The 8,375-nt window shown below is 40.4% G+C and overlaps 2 pseudogenes; both read left to right on the plus strand.

Moving 5' to 3' along the window:
- Positions 1–992: 992 nt before the first annotated feature.
- Positions 993–1,572, plus strand: LOC102833290 (annotated as a pseudogene).
- A 641-nt stretch (positions 1,573–2,213) lies between these two features.
- LOC102833672 lies at positions 2,214–2,649 on the plus strand (annotated as a pseudogene).
- Positions 2,650–8,375: the final 5,726 nt, after the last annotated feature.

An 8,375-nucleotide genomic window follows, 5' to 3' on the forward strand; every position in this document is an offset into this window, starting at 1 on the left:
ATTCTTATTCATAGCAACCCCATGTGAAAGACTATAACTGTCTCATAGGGTTTTCCTGGCTTTATAATCTTTATGGAAGCATATTGCCAGGTCTTTGTCCCACAGAGTTGCTAGATGGATTTGAACTGCTAACTTTTTGGGTAACAGCAGACAACTTAACCATTGTGACACCAAGGCTCCTTTGTTTTTTGGTGTTAAGTGCCATTGAGTCAGTTCTGACTCATAGAGATCCTGTAAAGGGTTTCCAAGGAGTAGTTGGTGGCTTTGAACCACCTATCTTATGATTAGTGGTCCAGTGAATAGCCTACGGTTTCATACCAGAAGTCCAGGGCTCCTTTAGATAAGCTAAAATTAGTAGTTCTTGTTGCTTTGCTTCCATTACACTAAAAACCTTGTAATGTACTAAAATTAATTTTAATGTTATATTTAAAATTTTTTTTAAATTTAAAAATGCATACAATGTAGAGTCACTAGAATTTCCATATTGTTGTTGTTAGGTTCCATATTTGTTGTTGTTGTTGTTTAGTGCTGTTGAGTCAGTTCTGACCCATAGCGACCTTGTATAGGGTTTCCGAGATGCAGCTGGTGAGCTTGAACTGCCAACCTTGCAGTTCAAACGGCTTTTCAGTCTGGTGCACTAACCCACAGCGCCATACCAGGACTCCATATAAAAGGGATTAATGGGCAACCATGTGTTTGGAAAGTTCTTCCTCCAGATAAACTTATAGTTCACTCCCTCATTTACTTCAAGACTTTATTCAAATGTCGACCACTGTCTTAGCATTCCTTGGCTTTCTTGGCTTGAGGCTATTATCATTTTAATCATATTGCCTTCTTCTCTGGGTCTCTTTTTCTCCTCTTCAGTCACTATCAAGTCTCCCTCTAACTTTCTTTTGTAACAGCATTTGTTATTGGATTTAGGATCTTCCTGAATAAACCAAAAGTCCAAGGGAGGTGTAAACCATTTGTGCATGGCACAATGGTCCCCACCAATGTCTGCAGAAACAAGGCAGAGGTTTGACCAGTTCTTACATGAAAAGAATTGCATGTCCAATCTCCTGGCCAAGCTCAAGGCAAAGACTGATGTGAACCTGAGCTACATTGCACTGGGTACCATGAGATTGGCATCCTTGTACCTGGTATTTGGTTATGGAGCCTCTCTCCTGATAGGATTTGGCTACCCAGCCTACATCTCAATTAAAGCCACAAAGAAGATGATACCTAGTGGCTGATCTACTGGGTAGTGTATGGTGTGTCCAGCATTGTTGAATTCTTCTCTGATATCTTCCTTTTCTCCTTCTACTACATGCTGAAGTGTGGTTTCTGATTGTGGTGCACAGTGCCAACTCCTTCTAATGTAGCTGAACTGCTCTACAAGTGCATCATCTGCTCTTCTTCCTAAAGCATGAGTTCCAGGAAGATAGTGTGATGAAGGATCTGAAAGGCAAAGTCAAAGAGATTGCAGATACCATCACTAAAGAAGCCAAGAACGTGACCGTGAATTTACAGGGGAAGAAAAGAGCACGTGCGCCACTGACTGGATGGAACCTTTCTGGCTTCTCCATACTGTAGGATCAACTCTGGACTGCTAACCACAAGGTCTGCAGTTCAAATCCACCAGCCTCTTGGGGTGGGGGCTGGGGGGAGGTAGATGAGGCTTTCTGCAACCATAAAAATGTACAGCCTTGAGGGGGTGGAGGTAGAATCCCCACTGAATAGTTTTCATCTGGTCTAGATGGGTCTGGTGAAAAGAAATGGGGATAGGCTTCTTTTGATTCAATAGTGAGTAATTGTTATGACTAATTATGATGGTCACAACTGTAAAGATAGAAGATGTGTAACAAAGGGGATGTGGGGGTAGTTAAGCTCACATTCAAGAACAGAGGACCCTAGGACCATCAAGAGGGAAGAGCATAAGCAGAACATGGGATCCTAACCAGAGAAGAAGTGACACCAGAGACGAGGCAGTGGTGATGACATGGAGAGAGAGAGCAGCTGAGGACTCTAGACTCATGGAAAGAGAAAGACTGTGTGCTGGCGGCCAGGAGGCTGGCTTGCAGAATGTGCCCTTTGGTGGCTTAAATGATTATATATTTCTGCACAGTTTTGTGTACATAAAAAAAAAGGAGTAGAGGCAAATACCACAAACCGATGGTGCATGGAGGGGATTGCATCATTGTAATACAACAAAATAAGATGACCTGCCAGACAAGATGGAGTACCTGCAGGTCCTGAAAAGTGGGCTGCAGCAGATCAGCAGTCATGGTGGCCTCCAGGGCTATTTATAAATTTTGTCCAGGGCAAATGATTTAAGAGTTGGTACATTAGTCAGGGAAGACAATATGGATACAAATACTATGAAGACAACAAACAGTTTTTTGGCCGTCTTCGATGAGTTATATATATGACTAAAATGAATAGCAAAAACACATTCTGGGATGTGGATGGAAGCATGGTACCCCCGAATGGCATCATTGGCTTCACTGTATGACTAATGATCCTCCGACTACAAAACCATGCATTGCTCGTAAGTTCATGTGGACGAACCATAAATTCAACCTGAGTGGCACTCCAGGACAGTATGTACCTCATTCCACCACTAGAAAGAACATTCAGGAGTTGGTTCCACCTTCAATACCTTCTACATAAAGACAATGAAAACAATTTAAACATTAAGAAATCAGCTTTGATTCTTGCTATTAACTTGATCAAAACTGTTTGACTAAAAATATATATATATATATGATAGGTTGAATGCAAAATCGATGTTCTGTCATGTAAACTATCGCTCAAGTCGCAATAAAAGCTTCAAAAAAGAAAGAGGGAAATCAGGGTGGGAATGGGCAGAGTGGTGACACATTGTAGGAACTGCAACCAATAAACACTTTATATACAAGTGATTGACTGGGAAACGAATTTGTTCTGTAAGCTTTCACCTAAAACAATTTTTTAAAAGTTAAAAGGAAAGCAAATGTACAGCCTTGAAAACTGAATCCAGGGTCGTTCTGAGCCCTAATGGACTTGATGGCAGTGACTTTAGTTTTTCAGTTTGGGTATTTGAAAAAAAAAAAAAATCAAAAGCCGACCTCTCTTTCGGGGAACATTATGGCAGTAGACTTCTAATCACAAGGTAGGTGGTTTGAGCCTACTAGCTGCTCCTCAGGAGAAAGATGAGGCTTTCTGCTCCCACAAAGATTTACAGTCTAGAAACCCTACACAGGGTTGCTGTGAGTCGGAACTAACTCAACAACACTTAACCACATCTCTCCTCCCATAACCTGAATCTTCTAAGGATACTTTTACTTTTTGTTTAATTAATGAAATATTTGCTTTTTAATGTTTACAATCGTAATTGTATTACACTGAAAAGGATTCAAATGAAGACACATAGACTGAGATTTGGTGTTTTCTCAAGCTGGAGCTTTCATGTTCCAATCAGGGCCAATGATTCTTTCCTCGTGATGTTAACAAACTTGACCATCCCAAGAAATGGCTGGGAATACAAGTGTTGACAGGCATACGTCAATGATGGTTCCATAGCAGCAGCAGTACTTCCTGTCTTCTCCTGTTTAAGAGCTTTCTGTTGAAGGTGAGTATGAATTTGGACAATAGGGTGTCTGTTGGGATGTCCTGAGTACATACGTATTATAGAGTGAGGCCGTGGGAATAACAGCAGGTTTTGTTTAAAGGTCCTATGTCTTCTAAACCCTAACTACCTTTGAAAGACCAAAGAAACGAAAGTGTCAATGAGAAATCCTGAAGATGGCTGTAAAAATGGCTCAGTGGCATCAAAAGTCCTCTAACTTCACACTGTTGAGTTCTATGCCAACCTCACAATCGTAGTTACACTTAAGCCCATCGCTGCTGCCACCGTATCAATCTATCTCATTGGAGATCTTCCTCTTGTTCCTCTTGTTCACCGACATTCCACTTTACCAAACATGATGTCCATCTCCAGCGACCGGTACCTCCCAATACTATTTCGAAGTATGAGACAAGAAGTCTAGCCACCTTGGCTTCTAAGAAGCATTCTGGCTGTACTTCTTCCAACAAAATTTTGTTTGTTCTTTTGGCATTCCATGGTACTTTTAATATTCTCCTCCAACACCATAACTCAAATTCATCAATTTTTCTATGATCTTCTTTATTCATTTCACATGCATATAAGATTACTGAAAACACCTTGGCTTGGGGCAGGAGCATCTTAGTTCTCAAACTGACATCTTTGCCTTGAACACTTTAAAGAGGTCTCGTGCAATGGATTCACCTACTGCTTCCATGAGTACTGATGGCTGATTTGAGCAAAATGAAGTCTTTGACAACTTCAATCTTTTCTCCATTTATATGGATGTGGTTTACTTGTCCAGTGGTGAAGATTTTTGTTTTCTTTACTTGGAAGTGCAACCCATAGGCTGTGGTCTTTGATCTTCATCAGCATTTAAGTCCTCTTTGTTTTCAGCAAGCAAGGTTGTCTCATCTGCATATTACAGGTTGTTAAGGAGTCTTCCTCCAATCTTGATGCCACATTCTTCTTCATACAATCCAGCTGCTTAAATTAATTACTCAGCATACAGATTGAAGAAGTATGGTGAAAGAATGCTGCCTTTACTAATTCTAAGCTATTGAGGACTGTTGTTTTCATTGTCTTCAGCTTTAGTTATAACATGCATATGAGTAATTGGTGTGTAAATTTGAATAATAGTGACACTAACTGGTCTTCCTTGTTGGTGTTGTTGTTAGATGCCATTAAGTTGGTACCGACCCATAACGACCTTATGCACAGCAGAATGAAACACTGCCTGATCCTGGGCCAACATCACTACTGTTGCCACGCTTGAGTCCATCGATGCTGCCACTTGGCCAATCCATCTCATTGGGGGTCTTCCTCTTTTTCTCTGACCCTCCACCTTACCAAACATGATATCCTTCTCCAGAGACTGGTCCCTCCTGACAATATGTCCCAAGTTTGAGAGATGAAGTTTGGACATGTTGGCCTCTAAGGTGCACTCTGGCTGCACTTCTTCCAAAACGGATCTACTGGTTCTTTTGGCAGTCCATGGCACTTTCAATATTCTCCTCCAACACCATAACTCAAAGGCATCAATTCTTCTACTGTCTTCTTTATTCACTGTCCAGCTTTCCCATGCACATGAGGCGATTAAAAATACCATGGCTTGAGTCAGGCGCACCTTAGTCCTCAAGCTGACATCTTTGCTCTTCCAACACTTTAAAAATGTCTTGTGCAGCACATTTGCCTAATGCAATATGTCGTTTGATTTCTTGACTGCTGCTTCTATGAGTGTTGATAGTTGATCCAAGAAGCATGAAGTCCTTGACAACTTTAATCTTTTCTCTGTTGATAAGAATGCTGTTTATTGGTCTAGTGGTGAGCATTTTTGTTTTCTTGACATTGAGATATAATCCATGCTGAAGGCTGTGCTCTTTGATCTTCATCAGTAAATATTTTAAATCCTCTTCACTTTCAACAAGCAAGGTTATATCATCTACATATTGCAGTCTTCCTCCAATCCTGATGCCACGTTTTTCTTCATAGAACCCAGCTTCTCGGATTATTTGCTCAGCATACAGGTTGAATAAGTATGGTGAAAGAATAAATACAACCTTGTCGCACAACTTTTTTCATTTTAAACCATTCAGTGTTCCCGTGTTCTGTTCGAATAACTGCCTCTTGGTCCAGGTACAGATTCCTCATGAGCACAATTAAGTGTTCCGGAATACTCATACTTCACAATGTTGTCCATAGCTTATCATGATCCACACAATCGAAAGCCTTTGCGTAGTCAATAAAGCACAGGTAAACGTCTTTCTGATATTCTCTGCTTTCAGCCATTTTCTCCCTTATAGGCATATGGATATTAACCTGTGATAAATATTACAAACAGCATTGTACTTCAAGACAGATTTTGATATGTTCCTTTTGATGATGAATGTGATACCATTCATCTTCAATTTGTCATTCCCGGCTAGTAAACCACGTGATTTTCAGATTCGAAATGGTCAATACCAGTCCAGTTCAGCTCACCAATGCTTAGGATATGACTCTTTATGCATTCCATTTCATTTTGACAACTTCCAATTTTCCTAGATTCATACTTCATACATTCCATGTTCCGAATATTAATGAATGTTTACAGCTGTTTCTCCTCATTTTGAGTTGTGCCTTATCAGCAAATGATGGTCCGGAGGTGGGGGGGTGGGGGTAGGGGGTTTACTACATTCGTGTCCTCACGGTCAACTCTACTTTGAGGAGGCAATCATATTTTGAGTGCCTTCCAACCTGAAGGGCTCATCTTCCCACACTGTATGTGACAGAATTCATCATGTTTATGTTTCCACATTCAATAATCTGGTGCTATCTGACAGTGTTCCACTGCTATTCATAAGGTTTTCAGTGAGTAAACTTTCAGAAGTAGTCCATCTCTCCTTCGTAGTCTGTCTTAGTATGGAAGCTCATTTGAAACCTGTCCATCATGGGTGACCCTGCTGGTATTTAAAATACTAGTGGCATAACTTCCAGAATCACAGCAACACACAAGTCACCACAGAATGACAAACTAACAGAAGAGTGGTGGCAATTTGCATCATCTAGGTGTGGTGCTTTAGGACCAGGAACCACAAGGTCGGTGGTTCAAACCCACCAGGTGCTCCTCGACAGCTCTGCGACTGTGTGTCGGGAATCTACTAGTCAGCACATAACAGCAATACCCAATCATTGTGTGGGAGTTACAAGACCATGAATGGATTGTTGTTGTTTTTAAATGTCATTGAATCTCTTCCAAGTCTGTTTCCGATGCTTTAAATCCTCATGGGAGCAGAAAGTCTCATCTTTCTTCCTTAGAGCACCTGGTGGACTCGAACTATTGACCTTGTTGTTCGCAGTCCAGTACTTATTGTATGCAGCCACCACTCTCCCTATGCATGGGTGTTGTTGTTGTTGTTAAGTGCCGTCGAGTTGGTTCCGACCCATAGCAACACTGTATAGGGTTTCTGAGGAGTGGCTGGTGAGCTTGAACTTCTGACCTTATGGTTCAGCGCATTAGCCCACAGCACCACACAGAATAGTTATATTAAGCAATGCACTGCACTGCACCACAGTGGCTGAAACTTAGAATTCAAAAGTGAAATGTTAACCAGTCATTGTAACATACGCATGGGAACCTGGGTAAACAGTCTAATTTGGCTAGTTGATATGATAATGAAGTCTGGCTTTGCTAATTAGCTTTTAAGTTAAATGTTCTACATAAAATGAATAAGCCATCACTATGGGTCAGAACTGACTCGATGGCACCTAACAACAACAAATACTTAGTTACAAAGTTTTGACAAAAATATATTTAAAGCTCATATAAGATAAAATACATTGTAACAAAAATTATTAAGTTGACAAAAGGCTAATGAAAACATTGATACAAATGGTTTGAAGCCAGTTCTGGTGTGTGGGATACTGTAGGATAAGTTATCAGATTGCAAGGTCAGTTTCGACCATAAGGTCAGTGGTTCAAACTCACCAGCAGCTCCCCTGAAACCCGGGACAGGGTCAATATGAGTTGGGACCAACTCGAAGGCATTTAACAGCAATAGAACTCCATAGGATAAGCACTGGATTGTGAGCCACAGAGTCGGTGGTTCAAGACCACCACTTACTCTGCAAGTGTACACCTCCCACAAAAGAGTCAAAAAGCCTATACTGGGTTGCTGATTTGAAACCGACTCCACAGCATTTAATAACGACAACAACAAAGAGCAAATCACACTTTTCAGGGGAAAATCAGTCTGAGGTTCTTCTGAGTTCTAAAATAAAGTGTCTCAAAGCAAAAGAGATACATGATCATTTTTAATAATGTCACACATCTTTTTTAAATCTTTTTGGTTCATTTCCCAGAAATGAAGAGAATCACTTAGAAATTGGAGGACCTAAATGAGCTGTCTGATGATACACCATACTAATACTTTCTTATGATAGAGCACTATGTGAGTCTTAGCACCTGTCTGGGAACAAGATAGAAGAAATTAAATGACATTGTTATAATAAAATATTTCCATCCACCTATTGTTGGTGTGTAAAGTGAAGAGGCCCTAAAATATTTACTGATAAAGATCAAAGAACACAGCCTTCAGTATGGATTACATCTCAATGTCAAAAAAATAAAAATCCTCACCCCTGGAGCAATAAACAACATTCTTATCAACGGAGAAAAAATTGAAGTTGTCAAAGACTTCATTCTTCTTGGATTAACTATCAATACTTACGAAAGCAGCAGTCAAGAAATCAAAGGATGTATTGCATTAGGCAAATCTGCTGCACAAGACCTTTTTAAAGTGTTGAAGAGCAAAGATGTCAGCTTGAGGACTAA

The sequence above is a fragment of the Chrysochloris asiatica genome, unplaced genomic scaffold (genome assembly GCF_000296735.1).
Source record: "Chrysochloris asiatica unplaced genomic scaffold, ChrAsi1.0 scaffold00089, whole genome shotgun sequence".
Classification (NCBI taxonomy): Eukaryota; Metazoa; Chordata; class Mammalia; order Afrosoricida; family Chrysochloridae; genus Chrysochloris; species Chrysochloris asiatica.